Below are 26,357 nucleotides of genomic sequence, written 5' to 3' on the forward strand. Positions count from 1 at the left end.
GTTCCACTGACCTATTTGTTGGGCAGTCCGGTTTAAATGTGTGGCCATGAGAGCAGGACTGGGTCCTCCCAGTCGCTATGATTTTGATCTAGTATGCTTAATCCCAGCTCTTCCTTCCCCTCCATCATACATGCGCACACACACATCTGCGCAGACAGACAGTGAAAGTGCAGTCAGACATACTGTACAGTGCAGCACACACTTCTCTCATGCATGCTTGCACACAAACACATAATCATTGTCTTTGCACATATTAATACACTCATCATTCCATATAGAGAAATGTGGAAACATCCAAGTAAATCTGCTCATGTGTCCTCGTGATTCAGTCAAATACAATAACCACGAGGAGGCACGTGCAGCTGTCATTCTGTGTTCACATATCAGTAATGATCATTTCATTTGATACAGTATGCTCTTTTGTTTCTCCATCTGTCCAGAAATAAATTCCCTTTTTTATTTAAATCATATTTACTGGCAAAACAAAACAGCATTGTAGAATATTCAACATACTGTCTGTATACATATTAATTTATACCAATATACTGTAAAATGAATGTGTAAATTATCAAATGTATTTACTACTGTTCATATTAGTCATACTGATGTAGATTCTAGTTAATCATCTTGCTTTTTGTGTGGGACTGGCAACTCTTACCACAGTGTTAATATATTTTTCCACATTGATCACAGTGTGTGAGAATTCATTTATAAAGTGTGTTTCACGTTCAGTAGGGACATGTGGGAAATTGAGAGGAAGGGCAGCCTTGTATCTATTTTTCAATGAGATGCATATGAAAAATGTCCTTTGACCTAATGTCCTTTATATGCAATTTATAGTGAAGGGCTTTATGAATTCATATTTTTTTGATAAAATGGAGTGCTGTGTAGTATTTCTAGGAAAAGAGCGATGAATAGACAGCATTTTAATGTGTATATTTCTTATTTTCTTGAATTAATGTATATTTTTATGTTGTTTTTACTTAGTCATGTTAGTAAAGATGAGACATACTGACATCTAAGTTATAGCCAGTTTCTGCCTGTCTTCACGTCTACCTTTAGCTCTGTCTCAACCCTTTTTGGTGCTTTCAGTTTGATAGGAGCTGCTGGTGTCATGATAGGACACTGTGACTATGTCGGAAATTAAATTAAAATGTGAACAAGCTGTATAATTGGAAACTAATTTAAACGGCAGCAGTAATTTCTTCCTGAAAATGGTCAGTGAAATGGATGAACAGAACAATGACTTGCTGCCTTGCCATGCACTTCTTTCTCCTTATGGCACAACTGTTCGCACTTGCACATGCTTTTTCAGTGTTCAAAAAAACGTTTTTTTCTATTGTACACTTCAAAAATATTCTAATACATTATATCAAAAATGTATGTGGCTTTGTCTCTCCACTGCACCCTCCTCTACCCACCTCTCCCTCTCTATTCAGACTCTCTACCACACCACCGCCTCTCAAGTACCTAATTACCTGTAATAGAAACATCCCTCTCATTACCCCATGCAAATTAGCCAGCCTACTCAGCACAATTAGGATGAAAATTCCAATTACATAATTAAAGAAAGTTGTTTGATGTGTAGATTTGTAGATTGACAGAAAAGGTAAAGATGTGTGTCTCTTTTACAGTACATAATGTACACTTCATAAAGAGTATCATCGTTGTGAGGTAAAGGTAGCTGCATTGTAACTGAGTAAATGTACTCAAGTAGTTGTGTTTAATGGAGTATTTCCCTTTCTTAGAGAGCTCCATTTTGTATTTTTGGAAAACGACAGTATGTGACATTTGAGCTTAAATGATTAGCCGATAACCCTTGCTTAAATTCAATCTTAATAGTTGTGAGGTTTTGACTGTTTATTGGGTAACTAAGAAGACCACTAAAAGAGTTCGGTAAATGTGAGTGACAATGCTCTCTATTTTAAGTTTTAAACAGTATTAACAGTATGTTTTGACAAACCGAATGAACAAGAAAGTTACCAGATGTTTAATCCATAATGGAAATATTTGTTAGTTGAAGGCTAGTATACAAATAATAGAAAATATAATTTAATAGAATAGTATTGATAGTATATATGTATCTTTAAATATACTTACACCTACATGAGTTATTTTCTCTGCATTTATAATTATACATTTACAGCATAGTAATGATACGTTTAGTTAAAAAGAAGATCTAAATGTATCTTCCGCAAATGCATAGCAGTTTGAATGTTTTAAATAGTTGAAAGCAAGGCCCTGTAAGCCCCTACAGTGCATGCAGACTGCACATAAATATGTGATTTAGCACGAGTGTGTACTAGACTGTAAAAAAAATCTGGGTCCGTAGAGAAGGTAAAGCCAAATGTCTTGTGATAGGCGCTTTGAGGCTATGTTAACAAGGCTGTAAATGTTTGCTGTAGATTTGGTACCCTTTGTCTCTTTCTATCAGTGGGCGATTGAAGTGTTCACTACCCAGTGCTGCAGGCCCTCACACATTAAAGCAGAGGTTAACAAGATTGGCTATTATCCAGTTAGGGACTGAGGACATGAAGAGCTTAAGTAGGAATCGCCACAGATTAAGGTGAAGGCAAATATAGTACAAGCCTCCTGCAAGGAACTTAAATGAAAGACCCAATTAAAAAAAGACAATATTTAACAAGTGTGCATATTTAGTTTAGACTAAAATAAATTGAGTTTGAATGTGAACATAATTCCACTACCAATATTAATAGTACTAAATTACATTTTGCACTACCCTCAAATTACGTATCTCATAAAGTGTGCATTTATGAATTATCTTTTAATTTAATTTCACTTTTTTTCGAGGGATCATTTACATGTCCCAGTCAAATTGAAAAGATAATATCTGAGCAGAGGAAAGACAAACAAGACTCACTCTGAGATGGAGGGTCTCTTGCTGGCTGAGGAAGTGTGATGGCGTCCCCACGGGTTATTAAAGTGTGTGAGCTGTGCCAATCTGTGTGTGCACACTGAAACCAACATCCTGGCTGCCTGAGTGTGTGTGGAGCGACTGCTTAATGAGATATTGACTGCCCATTGAGAGCATGGATTTTTGATTTGGCTCCACAGTAGTTGGGAAGATAGGAAGGTGCACTCTGGAGAGGAGAGAATGGGAGATGGGTGCTAGTTTTTTTTTGAGTTAACAATAGTTAGTATAGTCTATGATGTAATGATTTTAGATATTGGTCGCTATTAATTCCACTTTTAAAAATCATGATTTGCTGTGCGCATTTGTGTAACAACATACATTTAAAACTAGATTATCATAATCAATTATGAATCTGTTATTTCATCAAACAAATACGAGACAATACAAACAATATAGAGTGAGTAAGAACTTATTCATTTTATTCAGATCTCTTCTTACAGATGTGCATTATAACTATTAATACCAAATAAAAAACTACTCATGATACAATTAGTCATTTCTTTTTTAATTGTGTATTTCCCATACACTACATACAAGAGAAGCCAAATTACATTAAATACGGTCTTTTTAAAGCTTCATATCCAAGTATCGTTTTTTATTTTGATTATATAAACATTAAGCTACGACTCCATCCAAGCCCCTGCGGGGTACCAGACAGCGTCAGTCATCTTGTCCTGTCAGTCACACCTTGTTGTTTTGACAGATTAGTCCAATCGCAGGTGAGGTTAAATGACTCCCCTGTCCAATCAAACAGCAGGGATACTGAACAGCCGCAGCTCAAGATAACCATCAGGCTACAGAAGATGATTTTTGTTCCTTCTGAAACATTCACATCGAGTTCAATCTGGGTTCTCAATTTGTCTCCCCAGTCAGGTGAAACACCGAGCTGCATGGCTTAGTCAAATGCCTCTAACTTAAGAGTCATTTCCTGCTTAACTTTCACTCAGTATTTCAGGAGTCACTTATAGATCCTTTGAAGTGCTTCCCTGTCATGCAGCATTTAGGTGCTGATAGAATTCTCCCTCTGTCAGCACTCCTTAGATAATCATATACCACAGTCCATGGAGTAGAACCATTTTTTTCTTCTCTTTATTCCTGTAACTTCAATCAAGAGTAAGGATTAAACCCTTTTCATTTACATTCTAACGTTTTGTGTTCATTCAAAGTTTGTATGTACATACTCTAGCGTGGACTTACTCACAAAAAATAAAATGTAGCCTCATGTCACGTGGCCTGTTTTACCCTCATAGGTGTGCCACTTGGGGCTTAGAAGTTAAGTGTTTTAAGAGAGTGAAGGGTGTTGGTGAAAGTTTTTCCCTGCTGTACTTTTATTCTGAGCGTGTTTCGTACCATTGGCTTTTTTCCTCTGTGTGCCTCTGGAGGGCTGTCCATTGGCTTTTTGAAGTTGCATCAAAGAAGAAATGGGGGAGAAAAAGCATTATTGATTTTGCGTTTTGTCTGACTCAAACACTGAGGACAGAAAAACACATACGGAGTTAGGTGTTGGCAGTGGGGCAGCTCCGTCTCTTGTGTGCGAGCCAGAGGGAGACGCAGGAGAAACTGCAAAAAGAGGTAGAAGGTGAGCAGGAACACCAGACAACACTAATGCATCTCTCCCTAGAGTCTTATGCTCACTCCACTCACTTCCATCACCTTTCTGTTTTTAATGGCAGAGTAAATAAAGCCCATTACTGTACAGCTGGAGACAAACCTCCGTCTCTCCCCGCTGTGTCGGATAGCTTTTCCTCTCCTCCATCAGGCCTGTGACTCCCTTGCTCTGACAGCACTCTCCAGTTGACCTGCTTTTCCATGAAACACCAAGCTGCTCTCTTCTCAGTTGTAATCAGATCTCCCTGCTAGGCAAGCATGCCGGCAGCAGGCAAGAAGAGAAGCATTGTTTGTGTGCTTTATCACCTTTATCCTCCTCCAGTGTCAGCCCTGCAGAGGTGAGATGAGAGTGGAGTAGATTTCTGGTGTTAATGTGACCTAAGGTGACTAAAAAGGAGCTCTCGGTGACAGCCGCTGATAAGAGCTGTCACCTTTATGGCTTACTCAGCTCGTATGCTATGGTTACAGCCATGTTCTGTGAACTTCATTGAAAGTGATTACCTAGGTTGCCCATATGGACGAGTGTGGAATCTAACTATAAATAGTGAATGCCAGGAGTGCAACATTCTATAGAGTTATGAAGTTGGTAAAGGTCAGAGGTCACAGCATACTAAGCCACACTCGCCTTCGCTCCATGGAGAGCGAGTGCAGCATCTAGGAATCCTGGCAGGGAACAAAGAAAGAAAAATGGAATTTTGATGAGATGAGGGATGAGGCAGCGTTATAACAAAGATTGTCACAACATGCATTCCTCCGCTTGATTACAACAGGGAGAGAAGTGTGTGAGGCGTTTGATTACATGTCCCAGCAGAGGCCATTAGGGGTTCTACTTGTAGGAAGGCATCATTTACACTGCAATGATGAACAAATCCTCCTGAGCACTAGGGGGTGCTCTTCAAGAAAGATAAATGATATGAATAATCTCTACCACAGAGTTTCGAAGTTGTAGCAGCCTCCTAACTTATCTCTGACTGCTGCAGCAGATTGTAAGCATGTTTGAATCTCCCTGAGGAGTCGGTGCAGGCCAAAGGGAAAACGAATTCTCAAGGTTAGCACCGTTAGGCCCTCCTCACCCCAACTAAGATGCATGAAAGGAATTTGATCATCATAAATAACAAAGAAAAACGGCCTTGCTCGAACGGTCTGCTTAAGATTGATTTTTATGCACATGCATTCATTTGAAATAAAAGAAATGCTGTTTCAGTGCTAATTACGAAGATGAAAGGAAGTAGAATGTGCAAGGCAATGAACTTTGTTTAAAGGCGCCGCACATGGCTTATTCAGGGTCATGGTGCTTTAATGAAACCCAACTCCACTTATGGGCTTGTAGAGTATGTTTTCAAATTGAAACTGTATTTACTCAGTTTTAAACAAGAAAGAAAAAATGCATCTCTTTTGCACGTGTCAGTCTCAATAGAGCCAGATAAACAATGCGTGTCCTACCTAGACAATGAGAGCGTGCATGTTTCCCAGCTGGAGTAAAGGGGTTAACTGGCTGTGGAGAGATCCTTGACCTCTCTGAGACGAGCTCCCCGCCCCCTCTGGCAATGTGGGATATCTGATTGCTGATTATGAGTTTATTCCCCATCGTGCTGCTGAGCCTTTTGCATGTCAGGATCCATCCCTCTCCGACTGAACTGATTAAGGAGCTGGAGATGATGCTACAGCTCTCAGCAATTGCTGAGATACTCTGAGAGAGCCTGGTAATCTGGAGTGCAGCTGGCAATCACACACCACTGACTCTTTTTGGGTTGTTTTGTTGTTTTCAAGTGGGTGTGTTGGCATATTGTTGTCTTTGTTCCCCTGGGCTTCTTGTTTCTGGATGAGAGCTTTCCTCGTGCTGAGCACAGGTCCTTGTCAACCTGGCTGCTCAGCTCAGCCTGGTCCAGCCTCAACAACAGCAGCATCAGCAAAGACCCTCGCTCAAAGTCTCCGGATGTGCTTATGATCACCCTCTTGCAGGAGCCTAATTTGGGAAGAATAAGGACATTCATCCCTGATGTAAAAATGCTCTCCCTTTGCTCATTTTCACAGCTCCAAGAATCCAATACATAGGACAAAGACATCAGATAAATTGAAAGAAATAGCTTCTCCAAATTGTGTCCACATGTAAACTTTTAAGGGTTTATGTGGTGTTCGGATTTCTGTCACAAGGAAACAAATAGAGACAAAAGAGACTGGCACTCTTGCTTTATTTGCTTGCAGGGATCTGTCGCTTAGTTACAAATCAGTGGCTGTCGTCTCTACTGTAAGTTCTGTTTTTGTCCATAGTTGGATATGAGAGGGAGACAGTCCTGTTCATTCGGCGCTGATGGCTGTTTTAATCTCTTTAATGTGTGACTTGGGGCAACAGAGGAGGAATCTGCCCAAATAGAGCAATCTCAATTACTATCAAAGCTGTAGAGCCCACTGCTAATGACGTCCAACTGTCAAACGCATCACCCACAGCTTTACAAATGAGCTTATTGCTTAAATGCTTGAAACTTTTGTCGCCTATTGAAAATACAAATACTGCACATTTTCCCACTACGACCAAAATATTACCTGAATTACAAGATATGCATCAACTAGTAACCTAAGGAAGACAACTGTCCTCTGCTATTGTGTATTTGTATTCGCCGGCTTACTGCATGTTGTGTAACGGAGCCTGGCTTTACTGCCAACAGTTAAGCTAATATAGTTCCAGATGTGCCAACATCAGTCCCGGTAAACAAATGGCTATTGCTCTTTCTGTCTCGTATAAATGAAAGGTTCCAGGTGTTTCACTGCTGTGACGAAAGACACAAAATATGTTCCGTGCGAAACTAAACCACAGTGTCTGAGAAGTGATGGTGGGGAGGGGTCCTCCAAGGTTATGTGTGCTTGTATTTGATTTGTTCTCGTTTTAATTTGTTACTATGTCTTAATTGCATGTGTATACAATCTAATTATTTGTACATCTATGAATTTATGCGTGCTACAGCATTTTTAGGAATATTTCTTTATGAAATAAGTAGCTTAACCACAGGGTTATCATTGTTAAATCATAATTTTAGTGACATGTTTTGTTACATAAAGCACAGGAGAATTCCAAGTCTTTATATTTATTCTCGTTCTATATCAGCCTTGTTGTTCTGAATGTTATTTAGCTGTCACTGTGAATAAACCAAAGGAAAGAGGGGAAACAAGAAAAGGCATGATGGGAGATGGGGAAAGCAGATTTCCTTCAAAGTGAGGATGATCAGAGTCAAACTACTGTACGTTTGACATACCTTGCCCGTTTGAGTGGGTTAGGAAGTTATTTTTTATCTTTTGACACATGATTGCATCGGACCGCTCTGCTTTGATCTCACCATGGATTTTTTTCTTTCTCTTGATCTGGGATTATTATAATTTATACATAAGGGATTTTGTTTTTTCTTGAGCTTCAGCAAACTTGAGTAAACATGGTATACATAGTTGATTAACATTGTATTCATTTACACATTCTCATTAGAGAGCCCTTAGGTAATTAATCAGAGGCTGTGGTATATATAAGGAGATAGACACTGTTCAAATAATGTATTCCTTTCTACTCTTACGGAGTGTGAGAAAAAGTGTCTGATCAATTCCTCCCTTAGATGTAGCTCTTTGAAGACATGCAGTGTCTTATGAGAGCACCACCACAGTATTTATTCTCGAGAAGCTGAAGGCTGCAGACCTTGCATATACTGTACAAACATAGCAGGGCATTGTTTCCTCATCTTAATAATCAGCTATTCCCCCTTAATACAGGAACCATATAACCCCAATTAAACCTACATGTATACAGGTGTAAAACACATTGCTGTGTATGTTGCAGCTTCAGTTCAGAGTTTGCAATGTACTCTTCATGTTCACATACAGTGGCTACGGTAATTGATATGCCTTTTTGTGCCATACTGTGCCTTGAGATATGCATATTATTTATGATTTTTATGTTTTGAGGCATGACTTCATGAAAGCAGAACAAACGTGTATCTTTCATATGTGCATTTAAAGAGCAGCGTGCAACAGAAAGGATTTTGGGAGGGCCAGCTGTGCATAGACTAGAGAACTTGCTTTGTAAAGAAACATTGGAAAATGGTTCCAACATAAAATGATCTTATTTATAATTAATAGTATGTGACTTGTCAAAAGGCGTATAATCCTAACTTTTGCTTTTCCATCAGAAGGCAAAACAGCTCTACATATGTATTCACCCATTAACCCTTCAGTGGCAGTCATGTACCACGCAAGGTGCTTGCCTAACTATTGGGAGCAATTTTCGAATCAGCGTGTGACAGTATAGTAAGACAAAGCCTCAATATGGTGCGTAACAATTCTGCCAGCGATCAAAGCAGCTCCAGGCTTTAATTGCATCCATTGTAAATTAATTTTGTTTCTACATGAATGTGCCTAGAGGGCAGTCTCACTTACTGATTGAATAATTAGTAGCTGCCCCTGATCTCACATGCTAACAGCACACATTGGCATGTAAATAAAATGTAATGCAAAAAAAAAGAAGCTACATTTTAAGGATGGGATGTTTTTAAAAACCTGTTCTTTGAAGATCCAAACAATAATTTGGTAATTCCCTGTAGTAGACGTAGAAAACAGTAAACAATCCAACTATATGTCCAACGTTACTGGAGATACATTTCTGACTATTTCCTACCTGATATCAATGTCAGGTATTTTGTTCCAGGAAGAAGTTATTCCAGCATTGTAATCATTTCATATTTCTACAGATAAGCATAAACATAAGTAAGTTTCCTGATTTCTTGTTATTTTGTATTTGTCGGTTCTATCACATAAAAGGGAAAGCAAAGAAGGCGTATTTCAGCATCTCAGTTTCTCTCCAAGGCAATCCGGATATTGTTCAGTTCTGACTGTAAACATAATGCTATCCATAGGCAACAGATATGTTATGGCTGTTACTGATGTACTTTCGTTAGATAGATTTGATGTCACAATAGCATATCCCTTGAGCAACCACAAAAGCCTTCAATGATGAAGGGTTTATTTTTAAAACTACAGGAAAGGCTTTCTGCAGATTAATTCCAGTGTATGGCTCCCATTGTGGGAGAAACAAATTGAGCTTTAAGGAATTAGTGTGTTTGCTGCATAAATCTCAAATCTATTCCTGAAACATATGATTGTGTTTAACGTGATTGGATGCTTTTGTGTTGCCTCTGAGTGGCAAAGGAAGCAGCGTTTGCCGACAGGAGCTCAAAGTACAGTAATGAAGGCTCGGTGTTCCTCCATTGACCCAGGTGTGTTGTCTAAATACAATATGGATGTGCAGAGCCGCCTGTGTACTCCAGTGCTGGGAGACTATTTGCTGAAGGTCATGTGGGATCATAGCATGCCATTAATAATTCCTGAAAGCATCCAACATCTCCATCTGTTCTGTTGCATGCATCGCTCCACTTCAAAGACAAAGGCAGCATCTGCAGGTAAGCATTAAACCTGCCTCCAGGCTAAGATGTTGGAGGTGGGACTCTTTGTAGAGAGAACATATCTCTGGTCATCGGGTCATGCTGCTCATATATTAGCCAATTAATGTTTGTATGTTTGCTCTCACAGCTTGCACCTTTGAACACATAGGTAAACATAGACCTGCAGCTGCACATTTACAGTGAATAATGGCTATTGTGTGCATGTTTTTCAGCTATAGCCGGCTGAATCTAGCGGACGTGTGTGTACAGTAATTCCACACACACCCTCACAGGCTACAGGCCTCTCAACAGGGATGCAATTACCACCCTCTGTTGAGTCTAGCCAGTCAGCTTGACAAGGTGTTACCAGAGAAATTATCAAAGCTGATTTTGAACCAAGCATTTAATAATGTGAATTGTGTGTATTTGTGTGTGCACCTGAACAAATAACATGTTTATACCTGTGTGCCGGGCATACAGTGTAGTCGAATCTAAACAGGTCTCAATGACAGGCCCACTTGAGATACGCAGGAGCCCTGCAGGGAGTAAATGGATGTTTGGCGGTGGCATGTGCTGCCCGGGCCTGGCGCGCGCAGTGGGCGAGGAGGCAAGTGCCTGGCTGAGTGAAAGATGGCAGTGTGCAAGGAGAGTGTGTGCACACAGCTGAGGCTGTGACAGAAAACAGTGAGAGTCCTGCTCCCACTGCTTCATCTTCCCCTGCCAATGATAGATCTACACTTTAATTTTGTGAATAGCGCAGGTCCTCCATGACAGAGTCTGGGCAGCATTTGAACTGTTAATTATAAAGATGTGTTTTGTTAAAGAAAAGAATGGAAAGCTTTGTTTGGATGAAGATATTTTATAATTTACTGTAACATGGAAAGTACAGCGTATCATTGGATGAAGCTTACAATTATTCCGGCTTCACCCCTTACTTGTGGTCTGCTGATAAAGCACCTGTGCCCATGAGTAACTGCACAATCTCTCAGCCCTGGGCTCCTGTCCTGTACTGTAGGGCTGACCAGTGAGTCTACTCGAATCACCATCAGCTCCAAACTGCTTAGCCTGGCCAATTTGAATTTCACATCTCTGCTGACTCATAACCCTGTCAGGACCTTTCTTCTTTATCATGTCGGTCTCCGGTCGCCCCTCATCGCAAGCAATAGGAATTAATTATTCAGATTAGAAACCGAGCCACGATTACTGTGATTTGTGTCAAAGGCTTTGTTTTGGCTTAATGTAGATATCTGATCGGGACATTACTGCAGAGCCAAGATTGCTTCAAAAGCAATAATTTTGCAGTATTTTTCATTCACAACATTTGAGTGCAAGTTAATGGCTGTGTAAGAACAGGCAGGAAAGAGAGCAGGAAATGATTTTGTCTAATGACACACTCTCGGTAGTCAGGTAAGAGCAAGTGCGGCGCTGTGCGGCGGCTGAGCTGGACTGAGGCTCAGATCAACATGATAAAGAGGGACTGATTGAGCTCCGTACATCCACAGGAAGCTGAGCGTTGGGGTTCAAGGTTATCTGGACAAATCAGACTCCTGTTTCCATTCATCCCCTCCTCACCCAGCAGCCAGCTCTTCCTGGGCAAACTAGCAAATTAGCAATTCTGATGTCTGCAAGCAGGTCTGGCAAGGGAATGCCTGTGAATCCTAATGCCATGATTAAACTTTCATATCCGTCCGGGGGAAGTGCTGCATATACAAAATAAGCAATCTCTTTTTATTTTACAGAGCTTTAAGTATGTCTGTCGTGATGGGCGAACCTAAACCCTTCAGTCGGGTTAAATGGACTGAGCAAGGTGGGGGGGGATCCATCACTCAAATTACTAAATCTCTCTTCAGTGAATATGATCAGTAACAATATACTTAACATAATAAACTGTATTTAACATGCTGCTGTCACCATTTGCATTGCAACCGCTGTCTGCATCAGTGCATCTATAAACAGGCCCAACCCCCACCCCTCAACATTGTAAATGTTAATACTTGGTGTGGATTAACATATTAAATGGTCATGTTTTGTGAAATGAAATACCGAAGCAATGTTACGCTCCCTTGGCCGGACATGCAGAGTGGATGGGAGAGAACGTGAGGAACAGGGAGCTGGGCCTGGATGCGGCCATTATGTAAGATGGTCTTATCAGGCGCTACCTCCTGCTGAGCGTCAGCCTGGCTCCCTCTGCTCCCCCTTCCTGGTGCTCCCACAACATGGGCCTTCATTAGCAGGGCTAAATATCCCGTTCTCTGCTATCTCTATCATTGCTTGCCTTGAGGCAATCCGATAATTACCTGTTCTCATTTCCCCTCCTTCTGGCCAGCAGGGAAGTGTTCTGACTTGCATTAGTTTGCATGAAATATTATCAGAATATTGCACATTTCTCCATCCTGCAGCCTCTGACACGGGAAATATAGAGTCTCGGGAGCTGTGATTGACAGGTGTATGTCTTTCATGTTCCTCTGAGAATAGCTGCTTTGTTCTGGAGTTACAGCAAGAACTTTGATGGAAGGAGGAATGAGTGCGTAATGTGTATAACGGCTTTGTTGCTTTGTTTAACCTCAGACTGCCATTATTTTCGGGCAGTATTGTTATGCGTTACATTGCTCTTTGTTCCCTTCTGTGTAGGTGTAAAATAACTCAATAATTTTCCGAATTTAAACTCATCAGTGAGTTTTCCCCGCAGAATGGTTATAAAAGAGTAACATCTTCCTCTCTGTGAGTCCTATGAGGGTTTTTGGAAAGAGACGGATGAGTACATGGCATACAATGCCTTGGAGGGGAAGACATCTTGAGTGGATATGGTCAGAGAGCCAGGAATTCCATGCAGCTGCACATATTCTGCCTCATTTTATTCATTCCTATCAGTAATAATGTCCAGCGGCTCTGAATCAGGAGATGTATAAATGTTACCACTAAAAGCGAACAGCTCAATTCTAAACCTCAGTGGTCAGAAGAAATGATATGACAGGCAAGAAAATGCATCTGATCGTGATATCATGCCATACTGTACATCCTTATTTGTCTTAGTTACCAATGTGGCTGCTCAAGCACACACATTCTTTCTTCAAGTGCTTCTGTTTAAAAAGGTGATGTCATGCATGGTATTTGCCAAAATGCATATCTGTTTTAACGCCAACGGAGCCATTAGATTGATTCTATCCAATTAAAAAGATGTCTCTAAATGTCATTCAGGAATGCATATTGAAATTGAAAAGGAACTTGTGTGTTAAGCAGAGGATCCGTCTGATACTGAGTTGTTGTTGATGCATGAGCTTAAGCCTATTCAGTGTTTCCCCTCGCCTTGCTGTGGGAAGCAGCGATAATTTTGGACTTTGTGACGGTCACTTTAATCTCTAATGAAGGCTCGTCCCTGGCTCTACTCAGCCCTCTGATAGCAGAGCAGTCATAAACGGGCCTGTCAGGGGGATTGCAGCACTAGCAGTGCAAAATGGCAAAGAAAACCCCAGGGACCGAGCCATGCTCGCATTATGGTCTAATTCACATATAGCTCGGAAAAGACCTAACATTCTCCTACTTTGCCTCTCTTAGCTTTCTGTGTGGCTGGATCCTTTGAACTCACTTTTTCCTATTTAAAATAAACATTACATTAATCGTAAACAAGTCACACTCCAGCATGCCGTCAGTTGGTCAATTTATCCTTCAGGGTAATCTGAGTGGAAACTAAAATATCAGGAGCCTTATTTCAGCTGCAATAAACACTCGGCTTCTGAGATTGCATCACAAATTGACCATAAAATCTGTGTTTCTAGATCCATTCACGCTGTGTTACAGTATACGCTTCTTTTAGTTTTACAACATTACCATACAAATGGAGAGAATTTCATGTTTAACATTTAGTGCAAGATGTAAATGTGTGCTCAAATGATTCAGTGAAACTGATTACTGGTTGCTCCTTGTTCTGACACATCCTGTGCTCATGCAGCATGTGCGACAGCTGGTTAGTAATTAGAATAATCTTCTCCCTGGTAGTGATTTAGCTTTCATGACTGCAGCTTACCTCAAATTGAAAATACATTTATAGATAAATGCCTTTGCTGTTCCAGCAAATTATACTGCTGAAACTCAAAGGAGCCAAGTTGTTTATTTTGGTAGTAAAAGAGCAATCAGAGAAAACAAACAAAGCGCTTTATGAGTGCTGTCAGATTAATAATGATGCTACCCAGCGGTGATGATACAAATGATTATTTTCCTGCACACTCTACCCCACCTCATCATGGTGATTATAGATACTATATCATTATTATATCAAGCATTCACTACAGATTACAGAGTTAATTGAAGCTTGCTCCAGGAATGGCAAGCTCCCTGTGCATCCAATAAACTGGGAATTACTGGGCAGGAGAGAAACACACATTATGTTATCCAAAGCTAACTAGCATCAAATCAGCTTTGGTGAGTTCATGTTCACTCTGTATTTTTCTTAAGTGAGCATGTGTGTGTAGATACACACACAGATACACACGCAAGCACACAAACATCAGTTGACAGTGTTAAGATGAAGCTATACATGTGATACATTGTTTTTCTCTGAGCTTCTGTTCGGGTGTATCTGGGCAAATCCCGTGGTGATGAGGCGTAGAATCTGTCAGGGAGAAGGCATAAGCCTTTCATATGCATAGTAGAGATAAGAGGCAGCCATTTTATCAGGCGAGCTGTCTTCCTAACGTGCTTGTGTGTTACGTGTCCTCGGCAGCGCCTCCAGAAACATGTCCCTTTAATGACATGGCCCTGTGCGCGCCAAAAGGACGTCCAGTATGTTGCCGAGCTCTAACCTGCCAATTACGCCAATTGCACATGGCATCAATGTTGACAAACACACCAGGAGAATTGCCGATGTTGATTGGTAGCTGTGTTCCGAAGTCCCCTGCTGCGACCTCTTCTGTAATTTAACAAGCGTGGAGGAGAACGGCAACGGGTTTCCTAGAAAATTCCCCAAGCCTTGTGTTCTTTTGTAACGGGCCGATGTTTGTGCCAACTGAACAGGCAGAGAAATGGATCTAGTGTGTCTAGAAGGCAGAGAGAGAGAGAGATAAATCATTCTTCCTTCTAGTCACACTGTATATGATTTGTTTCGATTCATAAAGAGTGTTGTGTCTCCTGCTGGGCCGGGGTAACATGTAGAAAGTTGTTGTTGTGGATCAAATTTCCGCTGAGGATTAGATCTCAAATACTGACCCAGCACCATTAGCTGCTACTTATGTAACCCTTGAAGCACACTACTGTTGGCACCTGAGTATGAAGCTTAGCTGCCTATGAAGTGAAGCAGGAGACACTGCCAATATGGCAATATGGAAGCATATTAACGATACAGTGGCTGCTCACTTGTGAGTGCTTGGTTAGAAAACATAAAGGCTTTTTCAGCAGGTTTTTTGAGCAAGAGCAGCATTGTGCAACATCAGCCTATTTGCAAAAATGTAGTTTTGATAAGCATGCATCTTTTGAAGGAATACAAAAAGATGATGCCCCTTTTTGTTTTAGAGCACATTTACTTTCAAACTAAGCTCATGATTTTTTAATTCCTGTTTCAAATAACAAGCTTCGACTGAATACATACAAAAAACAACCTGATCGTATACTGTTTTCTTGGATCAGATATTTTGCCACATTTCAGGGTACTACAATATCTGTTTTTCTCTTCTTTTTCCACTTCTCATACTCGAGGGGTTTTTTGCTCTGATACAACTCCTTGCAGGGCGCTTTAAAGGCAATAACAACCGCAGATTATAGTTTAACACTGAGGTCAGGAACTATTCTATAACAGTTCACTTGAGCTGCGGGCCGGCTCATGTAAGCACTGGGCTGAGAGAAGCTGGGGTTGTGCCATCAGTGTGTGGTTTGTATTTGGAGTTACCTTAGAGCTGAAGTCAGACCTGGTCAATGTGAAGTGTCCTTGCCCACTGAGAGCATGCTTTATCTTTGGTAGGAGCACTATGATACACAAAGACAGGGAGCAAAGCAGGCGGCTGCCTCTGATGGCCTGCTGCAGTAAACTTAGCTCAGTCCCCACATGTCCCCTCCACTTCTCTTACATAACACGCTGTTAAGCTGGAGTTAGCAAACATTAGAGATCAGCTGGTTATTGGAACAGTGGACATGTATTCATTCACTGGATACATGTTTACAATAGAAAAATGAGATAGCTGTGTGAGGCTAACAATGGTTTTCCTTCTGCCATTTATTATTTAACAATAACATTATTTGAACAATAACATTTGTTGGTGTTTGACTGATTCACTTGTTCTATATAATACTGAAACAGTTCAAGATAGAGGGTTTGCAAATCTAAAGGAAGACTAGACTGAAGTGACTTGGTCTATTCTGTCCATGTCTCTGTGAGGCTGCCCACAGCCAGCCCTTTGTGATGTTCTTTGGATCTTCCTATGCCTCAAGGACATGATGTTTTCCTTTTACCTTATTATGTCAGTGCAGCCTAACCAGTGCTGCCTGTTAGACATGTTGAATGTCCCCTAACAATGATGGTGCAATCATTCACACCTATGTTAGATAAAGAGAGGATGGGGAATCTATTAGTGTCCATCTAAATTACATCAGCGCAACCACTGACACCAGCCTGCACTCCAATGCCAACTCATTGATCAAGAACTGTTTCCAATGGCTTCATGTAACCAGCCCTCTGCATTAGGCTAGAACTGTTGCTGCTTTTGGCTTTTTCTCTTGTCAGACAGAAATGCCGAAATGAATAAAAGCTGAAAAACGACTCACCTTCCTAAATGCGGTTTGAATAATGTAGGAACAATTATAGAGGGTAGGCAAAGTAGCAGATTTGTACTTGATGGTACCGGAGCATGCTGCACAAAAAGATCATTCGGGATAGTCGTAACAACCACAAAAACAACCTTCACTTCCGTGTGATTTCTGAAGTGTTTTCAAGGCATTGCAAAAATAAAAAATAGAAAAGCCTGTGTTTAGATTGCTGTTGGACGTCTCCATACAGTCAACTCTTTTCAAACCCCCCTTTGGTTGTGATAAAAGAAAAAGCACTGTCAATCAGGTGCACTAATGGGAATGTGCATTTTGTAATTCACTCAAAGGGAATGGTAAATTGAAAAGAGTTTGCAACCTTTTAACACACTCACACACACCAGCGCTGACAGTCAAGCTCCATTATCTGACAGCTGGAGAGGTTAAAAATAACTGTGCTCGCAGCAAATTAGACGTATCATTTGGCTTCTAAGTGAGAGATGAATCTTTGTGTGGATGCTCCTGCCATGCCGTGACACAGGGGCAATATATCAGGCTGTGTTTGCCTGTCTTTCTCATAAACTCCAAATGGAATTGTAAACAGATGAAGCAATTTTACACCAAATGTATTCTCTCTGAGTCGCTTCTATGCTACAGTGAGGAGCCCAGCTACCGTAGACATGTACATTACTGCCCCATGCACTCTCAAGCCAAAGTACATAAATCATAATTTGGCCGCCTGCAGGGTTATTGCAATCGCTCAAAGCCAATCTTCGAAGTGTTTTATATGTTTTTTTATCTGATGATAAATCTGGTGTTATTGCACATACGTGGGGAAGACTTTTCAAGAACCCGCTGCTTGGTATTTTTCAGATTCATAAATGCTATACATCATGCGCATACAGAACATACACACTCAAGGATGAGCTGTATGGCTCTCCATGCTGCTTCTCACAGTCAAGTTTTCCATGTCATTCAACGGCACCTCGCCTTGAGTTGTATGCATTTAATGTCAGGTGGCGGAAGGTGGGGTGTCACTTCCCATTTAGGATAGTAAAATAATGTAACTGTTGGATCCTTGTTGCAGTGAGATACGTAAAGAGATTTCCATGGGAGGCTTGGTGTCAGCCGAGGTGTAGCGTTTCTTCTAAGTACCTAACAACATCATTGTTAATTCATAGCTATTTAATCACTTACTAGAGTAGGTGCAGAAAGGATGATCTTTGTGTCATGTTGTCTCACAAGGTAATCTCTTGTATTTCCTCGCTTAAGACCCATGCTCTAAATTTGTCACTGACTGTGTGAAACCGCATTCACCCCACGAGTTTTAGGATGAGTTTTAAGTCTGCATATTTACTGAGCTCAGTGTGGCCCTGCCTCCGCCTGCTTGACATGATTTATCTCATCCTGCCTAACTGACAGGTATTGATGTGATACAAGGATAAATGCAGTAGATTGATGGAATTAAAGCCCATGCTATTGTTCCCATGCTGTGCATCACTGACACATGTGAGACTCTTGTCTCTCATTAAAGAAAATAAATGCTTCAGGCATCCTCCCTGCAAAAGCATCAAGTTTGTGTGTGTGTGCTTATGCGCCCGTGTGTGGGAAGCTATCTCACTTGTTTTCCCTCTCTATAATCTCTCCCTCCTTGCACAATGGATTTAGCCTGGCCTTGAATGGGAGAGAGTACAAATTGTAGCTGACTCTAAACAGCTGGGCATTCACCCCGTCGACAGAGGCCTGGACATGTGATTACATTAAACAAAGAGGCGAGACCATTGATTATTTAATAAACTTCCAATTTTTGCTTGTGAAAAGGACAACATCACAAGCATAGCCATGCCCCATTGTTGAGCCTGCTTGAGTCGTACCCCTGGGCAATCCCCATTGCTTCTTATATGATGCATATAGAAATCTAATCTTAACTACGCAAAGGGGAAAAAAGGAGAGAAGCTTTCTCCACTTTACGTGCACTGCTGTGCATCTACATTTTAGGGAGGTAGTGTTAACTCTATATTTGGATTCCATTTGAGTGGATTAAGAATTCTTTACTGCAAACCCACGGGATTCTCAGAGACATAAAAGAGGAGACTGTTTGCATCCACGCTATACAAATAATTGCAGGTTTCAAATCGAGTGTAATTTCAAGCACCAGCTATATGGGAGAGTGTGGGCTTTGATGTACAAATCCACAATTCATGGAGGATTAGCGCCCCAAAGGTTAGCAGTTGCTAATTACAGGAGATTGGTTATACATATCTAACAAGGCAAGAAGACAGCCTTAATAAATGTGAGGATTCCTCGGGAACAAGGATAAGCGACTGTGATAAGCGCACATGTATTTGAATCACTATAGATTGATACCCTGTAATGCCCTTGTTCATAAAGTGAAAGGAAAGAAGCACTGTCTTTTCTATTGTCTCTATAAACAGCATACCTTGTGCGATATGAGATTTTCAAGATGCATTTGTGAATGCAGATTTGAGCAATCATATAAATTAACCTCTCCGATATTCTTCCTGTGTCTCCTACTGCAGCAATTTCTCTTGTACTGTATGTTGCTTGCAGCATTCAGTGCTGCATTACCATAATCCTTGGTTCCCTTCCACAAACCACCACTGGCTAAATGAATCTATTATTTTAGCCTGGAGCCGAAAAGATGCAACAAAATGCAATGCATTGAAGGGAATTAAACGTGTGATAAGCAGCACATTTTCTCTATAATAGCCTGTCTACAACAGACTTTTAACTTATAGTTGGAAGTATCAGCGCACTTGACCTTTAAATAATCTGAATGTTGTAAGCCTAAACCTTTTCAAAAGGAAATAACATAATGTAATGTTGCACAGTCGTTTAGTGGAGCTCCATCTCACTGCCCTGTGTGATGTTGAGTTTCCTGACCCACGGTAGCCGACCTGGCCAGTGTGGCCTTGTGTTTTCATATGGCCCTAAATTAAACATGTCCGAGCAAAGGCAGGCACTTGCTGTGCTGCGGGAAACGCTTTTTCATCTCCTAATGAATGTGCCTGAGGGGGTCCCACAGGGGGCTCCACTTCACCCCTCATTAGGCGGGGTGCTGCCTCTGCCTTCATGCTGAGGAGCAACCTCCTGGAGAGGGGCCTCCCATTTCATCTGAATGTCCCACGCTCCCCTGCCCTGGACCAGTGGACTGCACTCTCTCTCTCTCTTTTCACCTTGTCTCCACTGCGTCCCCCTCATCACAAAGCGTTCGCCTTATGGTCGCAGACCAGGGATGACAGGGATGAGAGGACTGTCCGTGCTCCTAATGTCCTTTTAATGGCCTTGTTTGGTCTGTTATAGTTGTGATATATTGCTATGCACACCCTTCTAATGTCCTCCAAGAGATAATCTTGAATCTCTTTTTCACACCAAGTGAAAGATGGCTTTGTTATAAAACTCGTAATTATTTATTAACTACTCAGGACTGCGTTGGATCGCCACTTTTTCCCGTCCTTATTACGCCATCAACGTGTGTGTTAAGACAGACAGGTGCTGAGGGCCAGACATGCAGTTCCTTGGTTAGCAGAGGGCTGAAGATCTGCGAGAGACCATGTCCTGCTCTGGCTTAAAATGCCCTCGTAGTGCACCGCTGCATGTACCTACTCTCATGTGGAAATATTGACAGCTTCCTGTCGTTAATGAAGCAACATAGCACGGACAATTCCCGGCTGTTTTGAGACAGCAGGAAAGAAAAGAGGGATATACTCACTGTCAGCTGACTCAAACAGCCTTTGCAATGGCGGCGGCAGAAAAGGCGGACGAGCTGATTGTTATTCGAGAGCTTTTGGGATGAGTTTATGCAATCATTAATCTTGGCACTTGTTTATTTGCCTGGGATTAGAGCACCATGGCGCATTCACCGACACTCAGGGAAGCTGGGTTCGCAAAAGGTAGCTGCGAGCGCTCCGGCCTTCCACTGTTAGCAAAAGCGTGCAAGGAGGAAGGCATGCTTTGCGCATGGCTGCTTAATCCTGCCATGTTAAACAAAACCAGACTAGTGTTTGTAGGACTAGGAAAACAGCAGTGCAGAGGGAATGTGCCTCACATGCTGTAAGCAGTCTGTGAACTCTGTGTGGCAGTAGACACTCCTCGTGCACCCCTGTCGTCTAGGAATGCCTTTCATACGGTCTGCTACAACTGGAGGAGAGGCAGGACCACGCTGTGTTGCTCTGCATCTTCTCAGTGAGAGCAGAAAATATTGTATTAACTAAACGTTTATAGAAGCAAGGCCTCGTTTTAAGCATCATGATAATGCATTTTTAAACCCCCATGGTAAAGAAGCATAAATGAGTACTTAATTTAAAATATTGTAATGACTCAATTAAATAAACTTTTTTCTCATATCACAACCATTTTTAGATATATCTATATAATATATTCACATGTTTTTGCTGCGAACCCATCAAATATCACTTGATGCTCATCTAAATAAACACTTACTGATGTGACATAGCAGTTTGCTGACACTTAAGCAAGCCATTGACATTCATCGCCTCAGTCTACTTATCACGCCCCTGATACTGTTAGGAGCAAAATGAAATAAACAGATTGATTTTTTTATTTTGCAAGTAAATATTTTACACGTTTGCGATCAAAACGTTTCAGTTGAATCATTGTGTACATTTAGCAGCATTGAAGATACATGATGCATGATGGAAGTATTCCCAGTCACTTATTAAGACACTAATAGGCTAGGGCACTCTATATGGATTAGATAATTGCTCGTTTATATTCTCCCCCTGCACCTGGATAAATGGGCCTGGAAAATATTTGAAGGCCGGATATCAGCACGTTATAGTAAAAACATGGAAACGAGTGAGCGCAGTGAAGTAGGCTCTTTGAGAAAAGCTCTTCTTCTCGGGCCCCATGACACCGGTGATCTGTGGAAAGGTTGGGTGCCTCTAGTTTCAGCTCTATCAAGCTCTGGATCTTTGAGCAGCAGGATTCAGTATCACCAGCTAATGTAACAAGGCTCATTTGTCTCAATCACACGTCCCTGCTAGTATCGGCTAGCCACTGATGCCATTCATCTTCCCTGTCCTTGCCTGCTCTTTTTCAGCTGATGAAAACCAAAGACCTTCAAGCAGAATGTCAGAGCTTCTGTAAAAAGTGCTCATCAGCGCAGCCGAACAAAACAGTGGAGGAAAGGCAGGGCTGTGTGCAGCGTTTGTTAAACTCAAATACAATAACTTTTAGCTTATATTGAAGGCAGACAAACCTGCTTGTTTTGGCAACTGACTTTACATTTTGCAAGTTAAAATAAATTCAAATAATAAGATGCATGTCTACATGATTTAGGAGCTTTTGTGAATTTCAAGTTTTACAATCTGATGCCCATCTTATTATGAACAATTAAGGCTGACGTACACTGATATATGAACACTAACAAGCTGTAGGGGAAGAACACCACACTGTAAAGCTGGAGCTCATCGAGGATGTAGTCTTGGGCATTTGTATTTTTATAATCTTATCTGCAGTTAGAAATGCTAATTCCTGTTATATTCCTGAACCAATAGAACAATGTTCAAAGGGAAGTTATTAATAAATGCTCTTACACTGTGGCTCCTTATTATGTCTTTTTTGGAGAGATATTACATGATGACATTACAATCATAGTGGTTTTTTTTTTCTCTTCAGCTGATGTCATGTTCAATGGAAATTCTGACTTGTGCCATAACTGCAGACTTATGCAGAGCTTCCCTCTTCGATGGAGCAAATCAAGATCGTGATCACTATCTGGCCCGTGCAGCCGGCCTGCGTTGTCTGGAAACATGTTTTCCTAAGGAAACCACAGAGGGACAATTACTGTCAACTGAACTATTCAGCCTGCTCTCCATGTGTGTTCTGGCTGCATGCCTCTGACCCACTGACCCTGAGCAGCAGCATGAGACGGGACCCCCAGCCTCCCGCCTCTTTTACCCCCACTACTCCACCCCAGTATCCACCATCACTGAAGCATCCAAACATTGACTTTTCAAGTCTTTAAAATGCAAAAATAAAATGCTCATATACTCTGTCAAGCCTCTGGCAAAAAGACAATGCAGGAAGTTGTATGGGTGTAAGTTTTGATTTCTTTGCGTGAAACAGTATAAATTCAAAAATCGTGGTTGTCTTACAAAAAATGCATACTAATGCAGCAATTATAAGAGGAAGGAAGTTGTACAGTGTGGCAGTAGCAAATTCCCTGGTGCAATGGAACAAGGCTCTTTGTTGTTATGTAAAGGTTTCTGCGTGTAATTGCAGTGGATGTTTTGAGGGATTCATTATTTGTATATTCCTGTGTTTTTCTAAAGGAGCCGACTAGGCTGCTGTCCCTGCAGGGAGATGGGGAGCTGAGAGGTGCTTAACGAAGGCACTGTACCACAATCAAGGCTTTAACCAATGCCTGCTTAGTGCAAGTGGTCAGACTAAAGGTTCAGAAGCATCACATGATCCCCAGCTAGAGCTTAGAATTCAAACGGCGGCTCCTGCACCAGTCAATCAGTCGGTCCTGTGTGAGTTCAGCCTCAGTGATCTTGAGCTTTGGTGCATCCCAATGCCTTGCTGAACAATGCATGAGTCAAGCAAACAATGCACAAGCATCTCTGGCTCTGGCTCTGACTTGGAAAAAACGTCCATCCCCCTTCAAAAATGCATGTCATTCAATAGAGGGTTTATCCCATATGAATGTATGAAGTACCCAAACCAAATGATCTAAATAGTTAGACAAAAACATGTAAATATTTGCAACACCGATTTTTTTCCGGCTGATAGAATGCATAAGTGAGAGCTGTCTACAGATTGTATTTTGCCATTAGAGTAAACAGTGTGAGCCTTTCTCCCTCCTGGCACACATGCACGCACAAACGCACACGGAGGGGGCGTGCCCTCCGGTCCCCAGCACCCGGGCACAACTTCACTTGTCACTGCAGTCACAGACAAAATTGGTATAGGTGGGGGAAGATGGATCGAGGGAGGTAAGGAGTGATGGGGAGAGAGATTTGAGCTCAGGTGGGGCAGACATGGGAGGGGAGAGCAGCGCCGCACACATGCTACCCTTCATGGTGCTCGTCTGTTCGGTAAACCCAGGCTTTTGTTGTTTCCCCTGGAGTGCAGGCGTGCAGACTCCCAGTCAGGAAGCTCGTCAATCTTTGCCACAACAATACATAAATTAGTGCCCAAATTACTGTTACGCCGGTGGAGAAAGAGACATTGAGAGAGATGTCTTGTGCTGCGGTTTGGGAATACATCTTCCCCTCTCCTGCTCCCCCTCATAGAGGGTGTCAGAATGCACTTCAATAAAACAGTGAAGTAAATACAGGGAGAGACATGAAGAGAGAAGCACTGCTGTGTTGTACAGGCATCTAGAGTTGGGCGGTTTTGAAATATTAATTGGCCTCACACACAAACAAACACAGATATGTACGCATGAGTTCATCCAAAAAGCCGCCCAGGGCGAGGGTCCAGACCTGAGCATTAGCAAAGTCACTGCACTGCTATGAAGGAATAATAGGGAAAGGCTTAAAATGCCTATCTTTTGCAACCGAAATATCTTCAAATATACAGTAGCTGGTCTCCAGTGAAGGGGGATCACTGCTTAGGCAGCTCAATGATTGGGGGGGAATTAGCAAGACGCAGCATAGAGACATCAAAATGTGTCAATGATGTCTTTCCTTGCTCTAATCCCTCTGGTCAGAATGTTTTTTTGATGACTTCAGCATGTGTATAGGTTGAATGGAAGCTGTTTAAAGTGATGCTACAGAGTTTGGGTCTGCAGGTGGATTTCTGTGCAGTGCTGTGTGTCTTCTTTGTGCTAAAACCAGCAAATGCCATTAGAGCAGCTCTATGGTAATATGCCAACAGCCCCCATCCCTAAACAAATAACACATTTATACTATTCAGCCTGTGTTCCGTGCCACGACTGTCCTTTGCCGCTGACATTCACATAACCTTTCTTCTGCTGCATAAATGGGAATAAAAAAGTATTGTGTTGTGCAGCTTCACATGACAGCAGAGCCTGGCAGATGAAAAGAGGCAGAATCCTGATTCCAGCTCTTGTTAGGCTGTCGTCTCTGTACAGCGAGATCTGACTGTCCCGGGTATCTGTTTAAAGAAGACTCTTTATCAACCGACAACTGATCTCTACCGCCAAATAGGAAGTGCATGTAGCAAATGAATAGCTAGGAGCACATAATGAAGCAGGAACATTGCACAGTGCACTTTTGCCAGCTGTTTCAGAGCCTCTGGCGTTTGTCTGTTGACCATGTGTAAATGCTCTGGTATTCAGACTTTTGTATAACAGTCTTGAGAGCAGGCATGTGATCCTTTTTAAGCTTTTGTTTGCTTTTGTTGCAATAATATAAAAAAGGGGGAAGTATTATTAACACAGTTTGTCTGATGGGAAAGCATTGTTAATCTGCTCATAATGCTGAGCTCTGTTCAGTTCCTTACATAATGTCTGACATGAGCCCGCTGGCTTGCGTCACTCTGTCATTGACAGCTGTCAACACAACACGGCGACACACACAGATACGCACCAATACACTCACTCACACACCACCATGCACAGAGGCAAATGTGTGTTTTTTTCCCCACAACTGCTTCACATTTGTTTCAGAATGTGTGTTGTAGATGAGCCAATGATAAAAAGAGAAAACGCCATAGACAGGTCAGTATACAGAAGCCTTGATTTCAGACCTCAGTTATCGTACACACCTATCATGAATCATCGGGCAATGAGAAAATGATTTAATGGTCCAATCGAGTAATGGGTTAAGCCATCAGCATTATGACGGTGGCCTGGGCCTGGCTCGGTAATGTTAGGGATAATCGTAATCCTTCGATGTTATGTCAGTAGTCAAAGGGTTCAGTGCAAACAGCCGGGACATTTTGACAAGTGATTTTCCATGTTTGCACAAGCATGTAGGATTTTTAGTTTTCACTTTTTTTTGGTTACAAGCATGCTAGATTGAAAATATAAACAATATCATTCTAAAAGGTATTGGCTCGTCCTTATTGCATATCATTATTTGTCATTAAGAATTCACATAGCCTATTGACATTTCACTTATTTTTCCATACATCTCTCCGCTTCATAATTTCAATATCTCCTGTGAATGATTTTGAAGCACAACTACATTTGCAGTGCATATGGAGGAAGTGTTCTTGTCTGACGCTGTCTGTCTATCCAGTGCTCATAACAATATAAACAGTGACAGGGCCCTTGTAAGCTGTTAGTGTGCATTTGGCAAATTGTTCTTGGTGTTCACATTTGACTGTCACTTTCCAGGCCTTTGATAATGTAGTGGAGTTAAGCAGTGGGTTGATCTGAGGGCTGTGCAGAAGACAGTGAAGGGCACTGGGTGAAAAAGAGGAGGCCTAGCTGCCCTATTGTACATGTGCTCTGAGTGACACGTCATCCCCTCAAAGTGCCTGCTAGTGTGGTGAATCAGTGTCCTTGAACTGCTCAACCACAGACAGACAAAGAACACGCTTTAGCATTGGGCTTGACTGTCTCCTCTCTCTGCCATGCCCATTGCCCAAGACACCCACGCCAGGCTGCAACGCTGCATACAGGAAATCAGTGTTGAGCCGCAGTCCGACCCTTATGGTTATGCGCAGTGTGATTGTGCTGCAGTGTGAATCACACATAATCTTGGCGTCTC

General features: G+C 41.7%; 1 protein-coding gene across 2 annotated transcripts in view; it reads left to right on the forward strand.

The window, feature by feature from the left end:
- The window catches only part of roraa (RAR-related orphan receptor A, paralog a), a 180,759-nt gene that overhangs the window by 136,750 nt on the left and 17,652 nt on the right, over positions 1 to 26,357 (forward strand). The window lies entirely within an intron of this gene.

The sequence above is a fragment of the Pseudochaenichthys georgianus genome, chromosome 6 (assembly GCF_902827115.2).
Source record: "Pseudochaenichthys georgianus chromosome 6, fPseGeo1.2, whole genome shotgun sequence".
In the NCBI taxonomy this organism is placed as follows: domain Eukaryota; kingdom Metazoa; phylum Chordata; class Actinopteri; order Perciformes; family Channichthyidae; genus Pseudochaenichthys; species Pseudochaenichthys georgianus.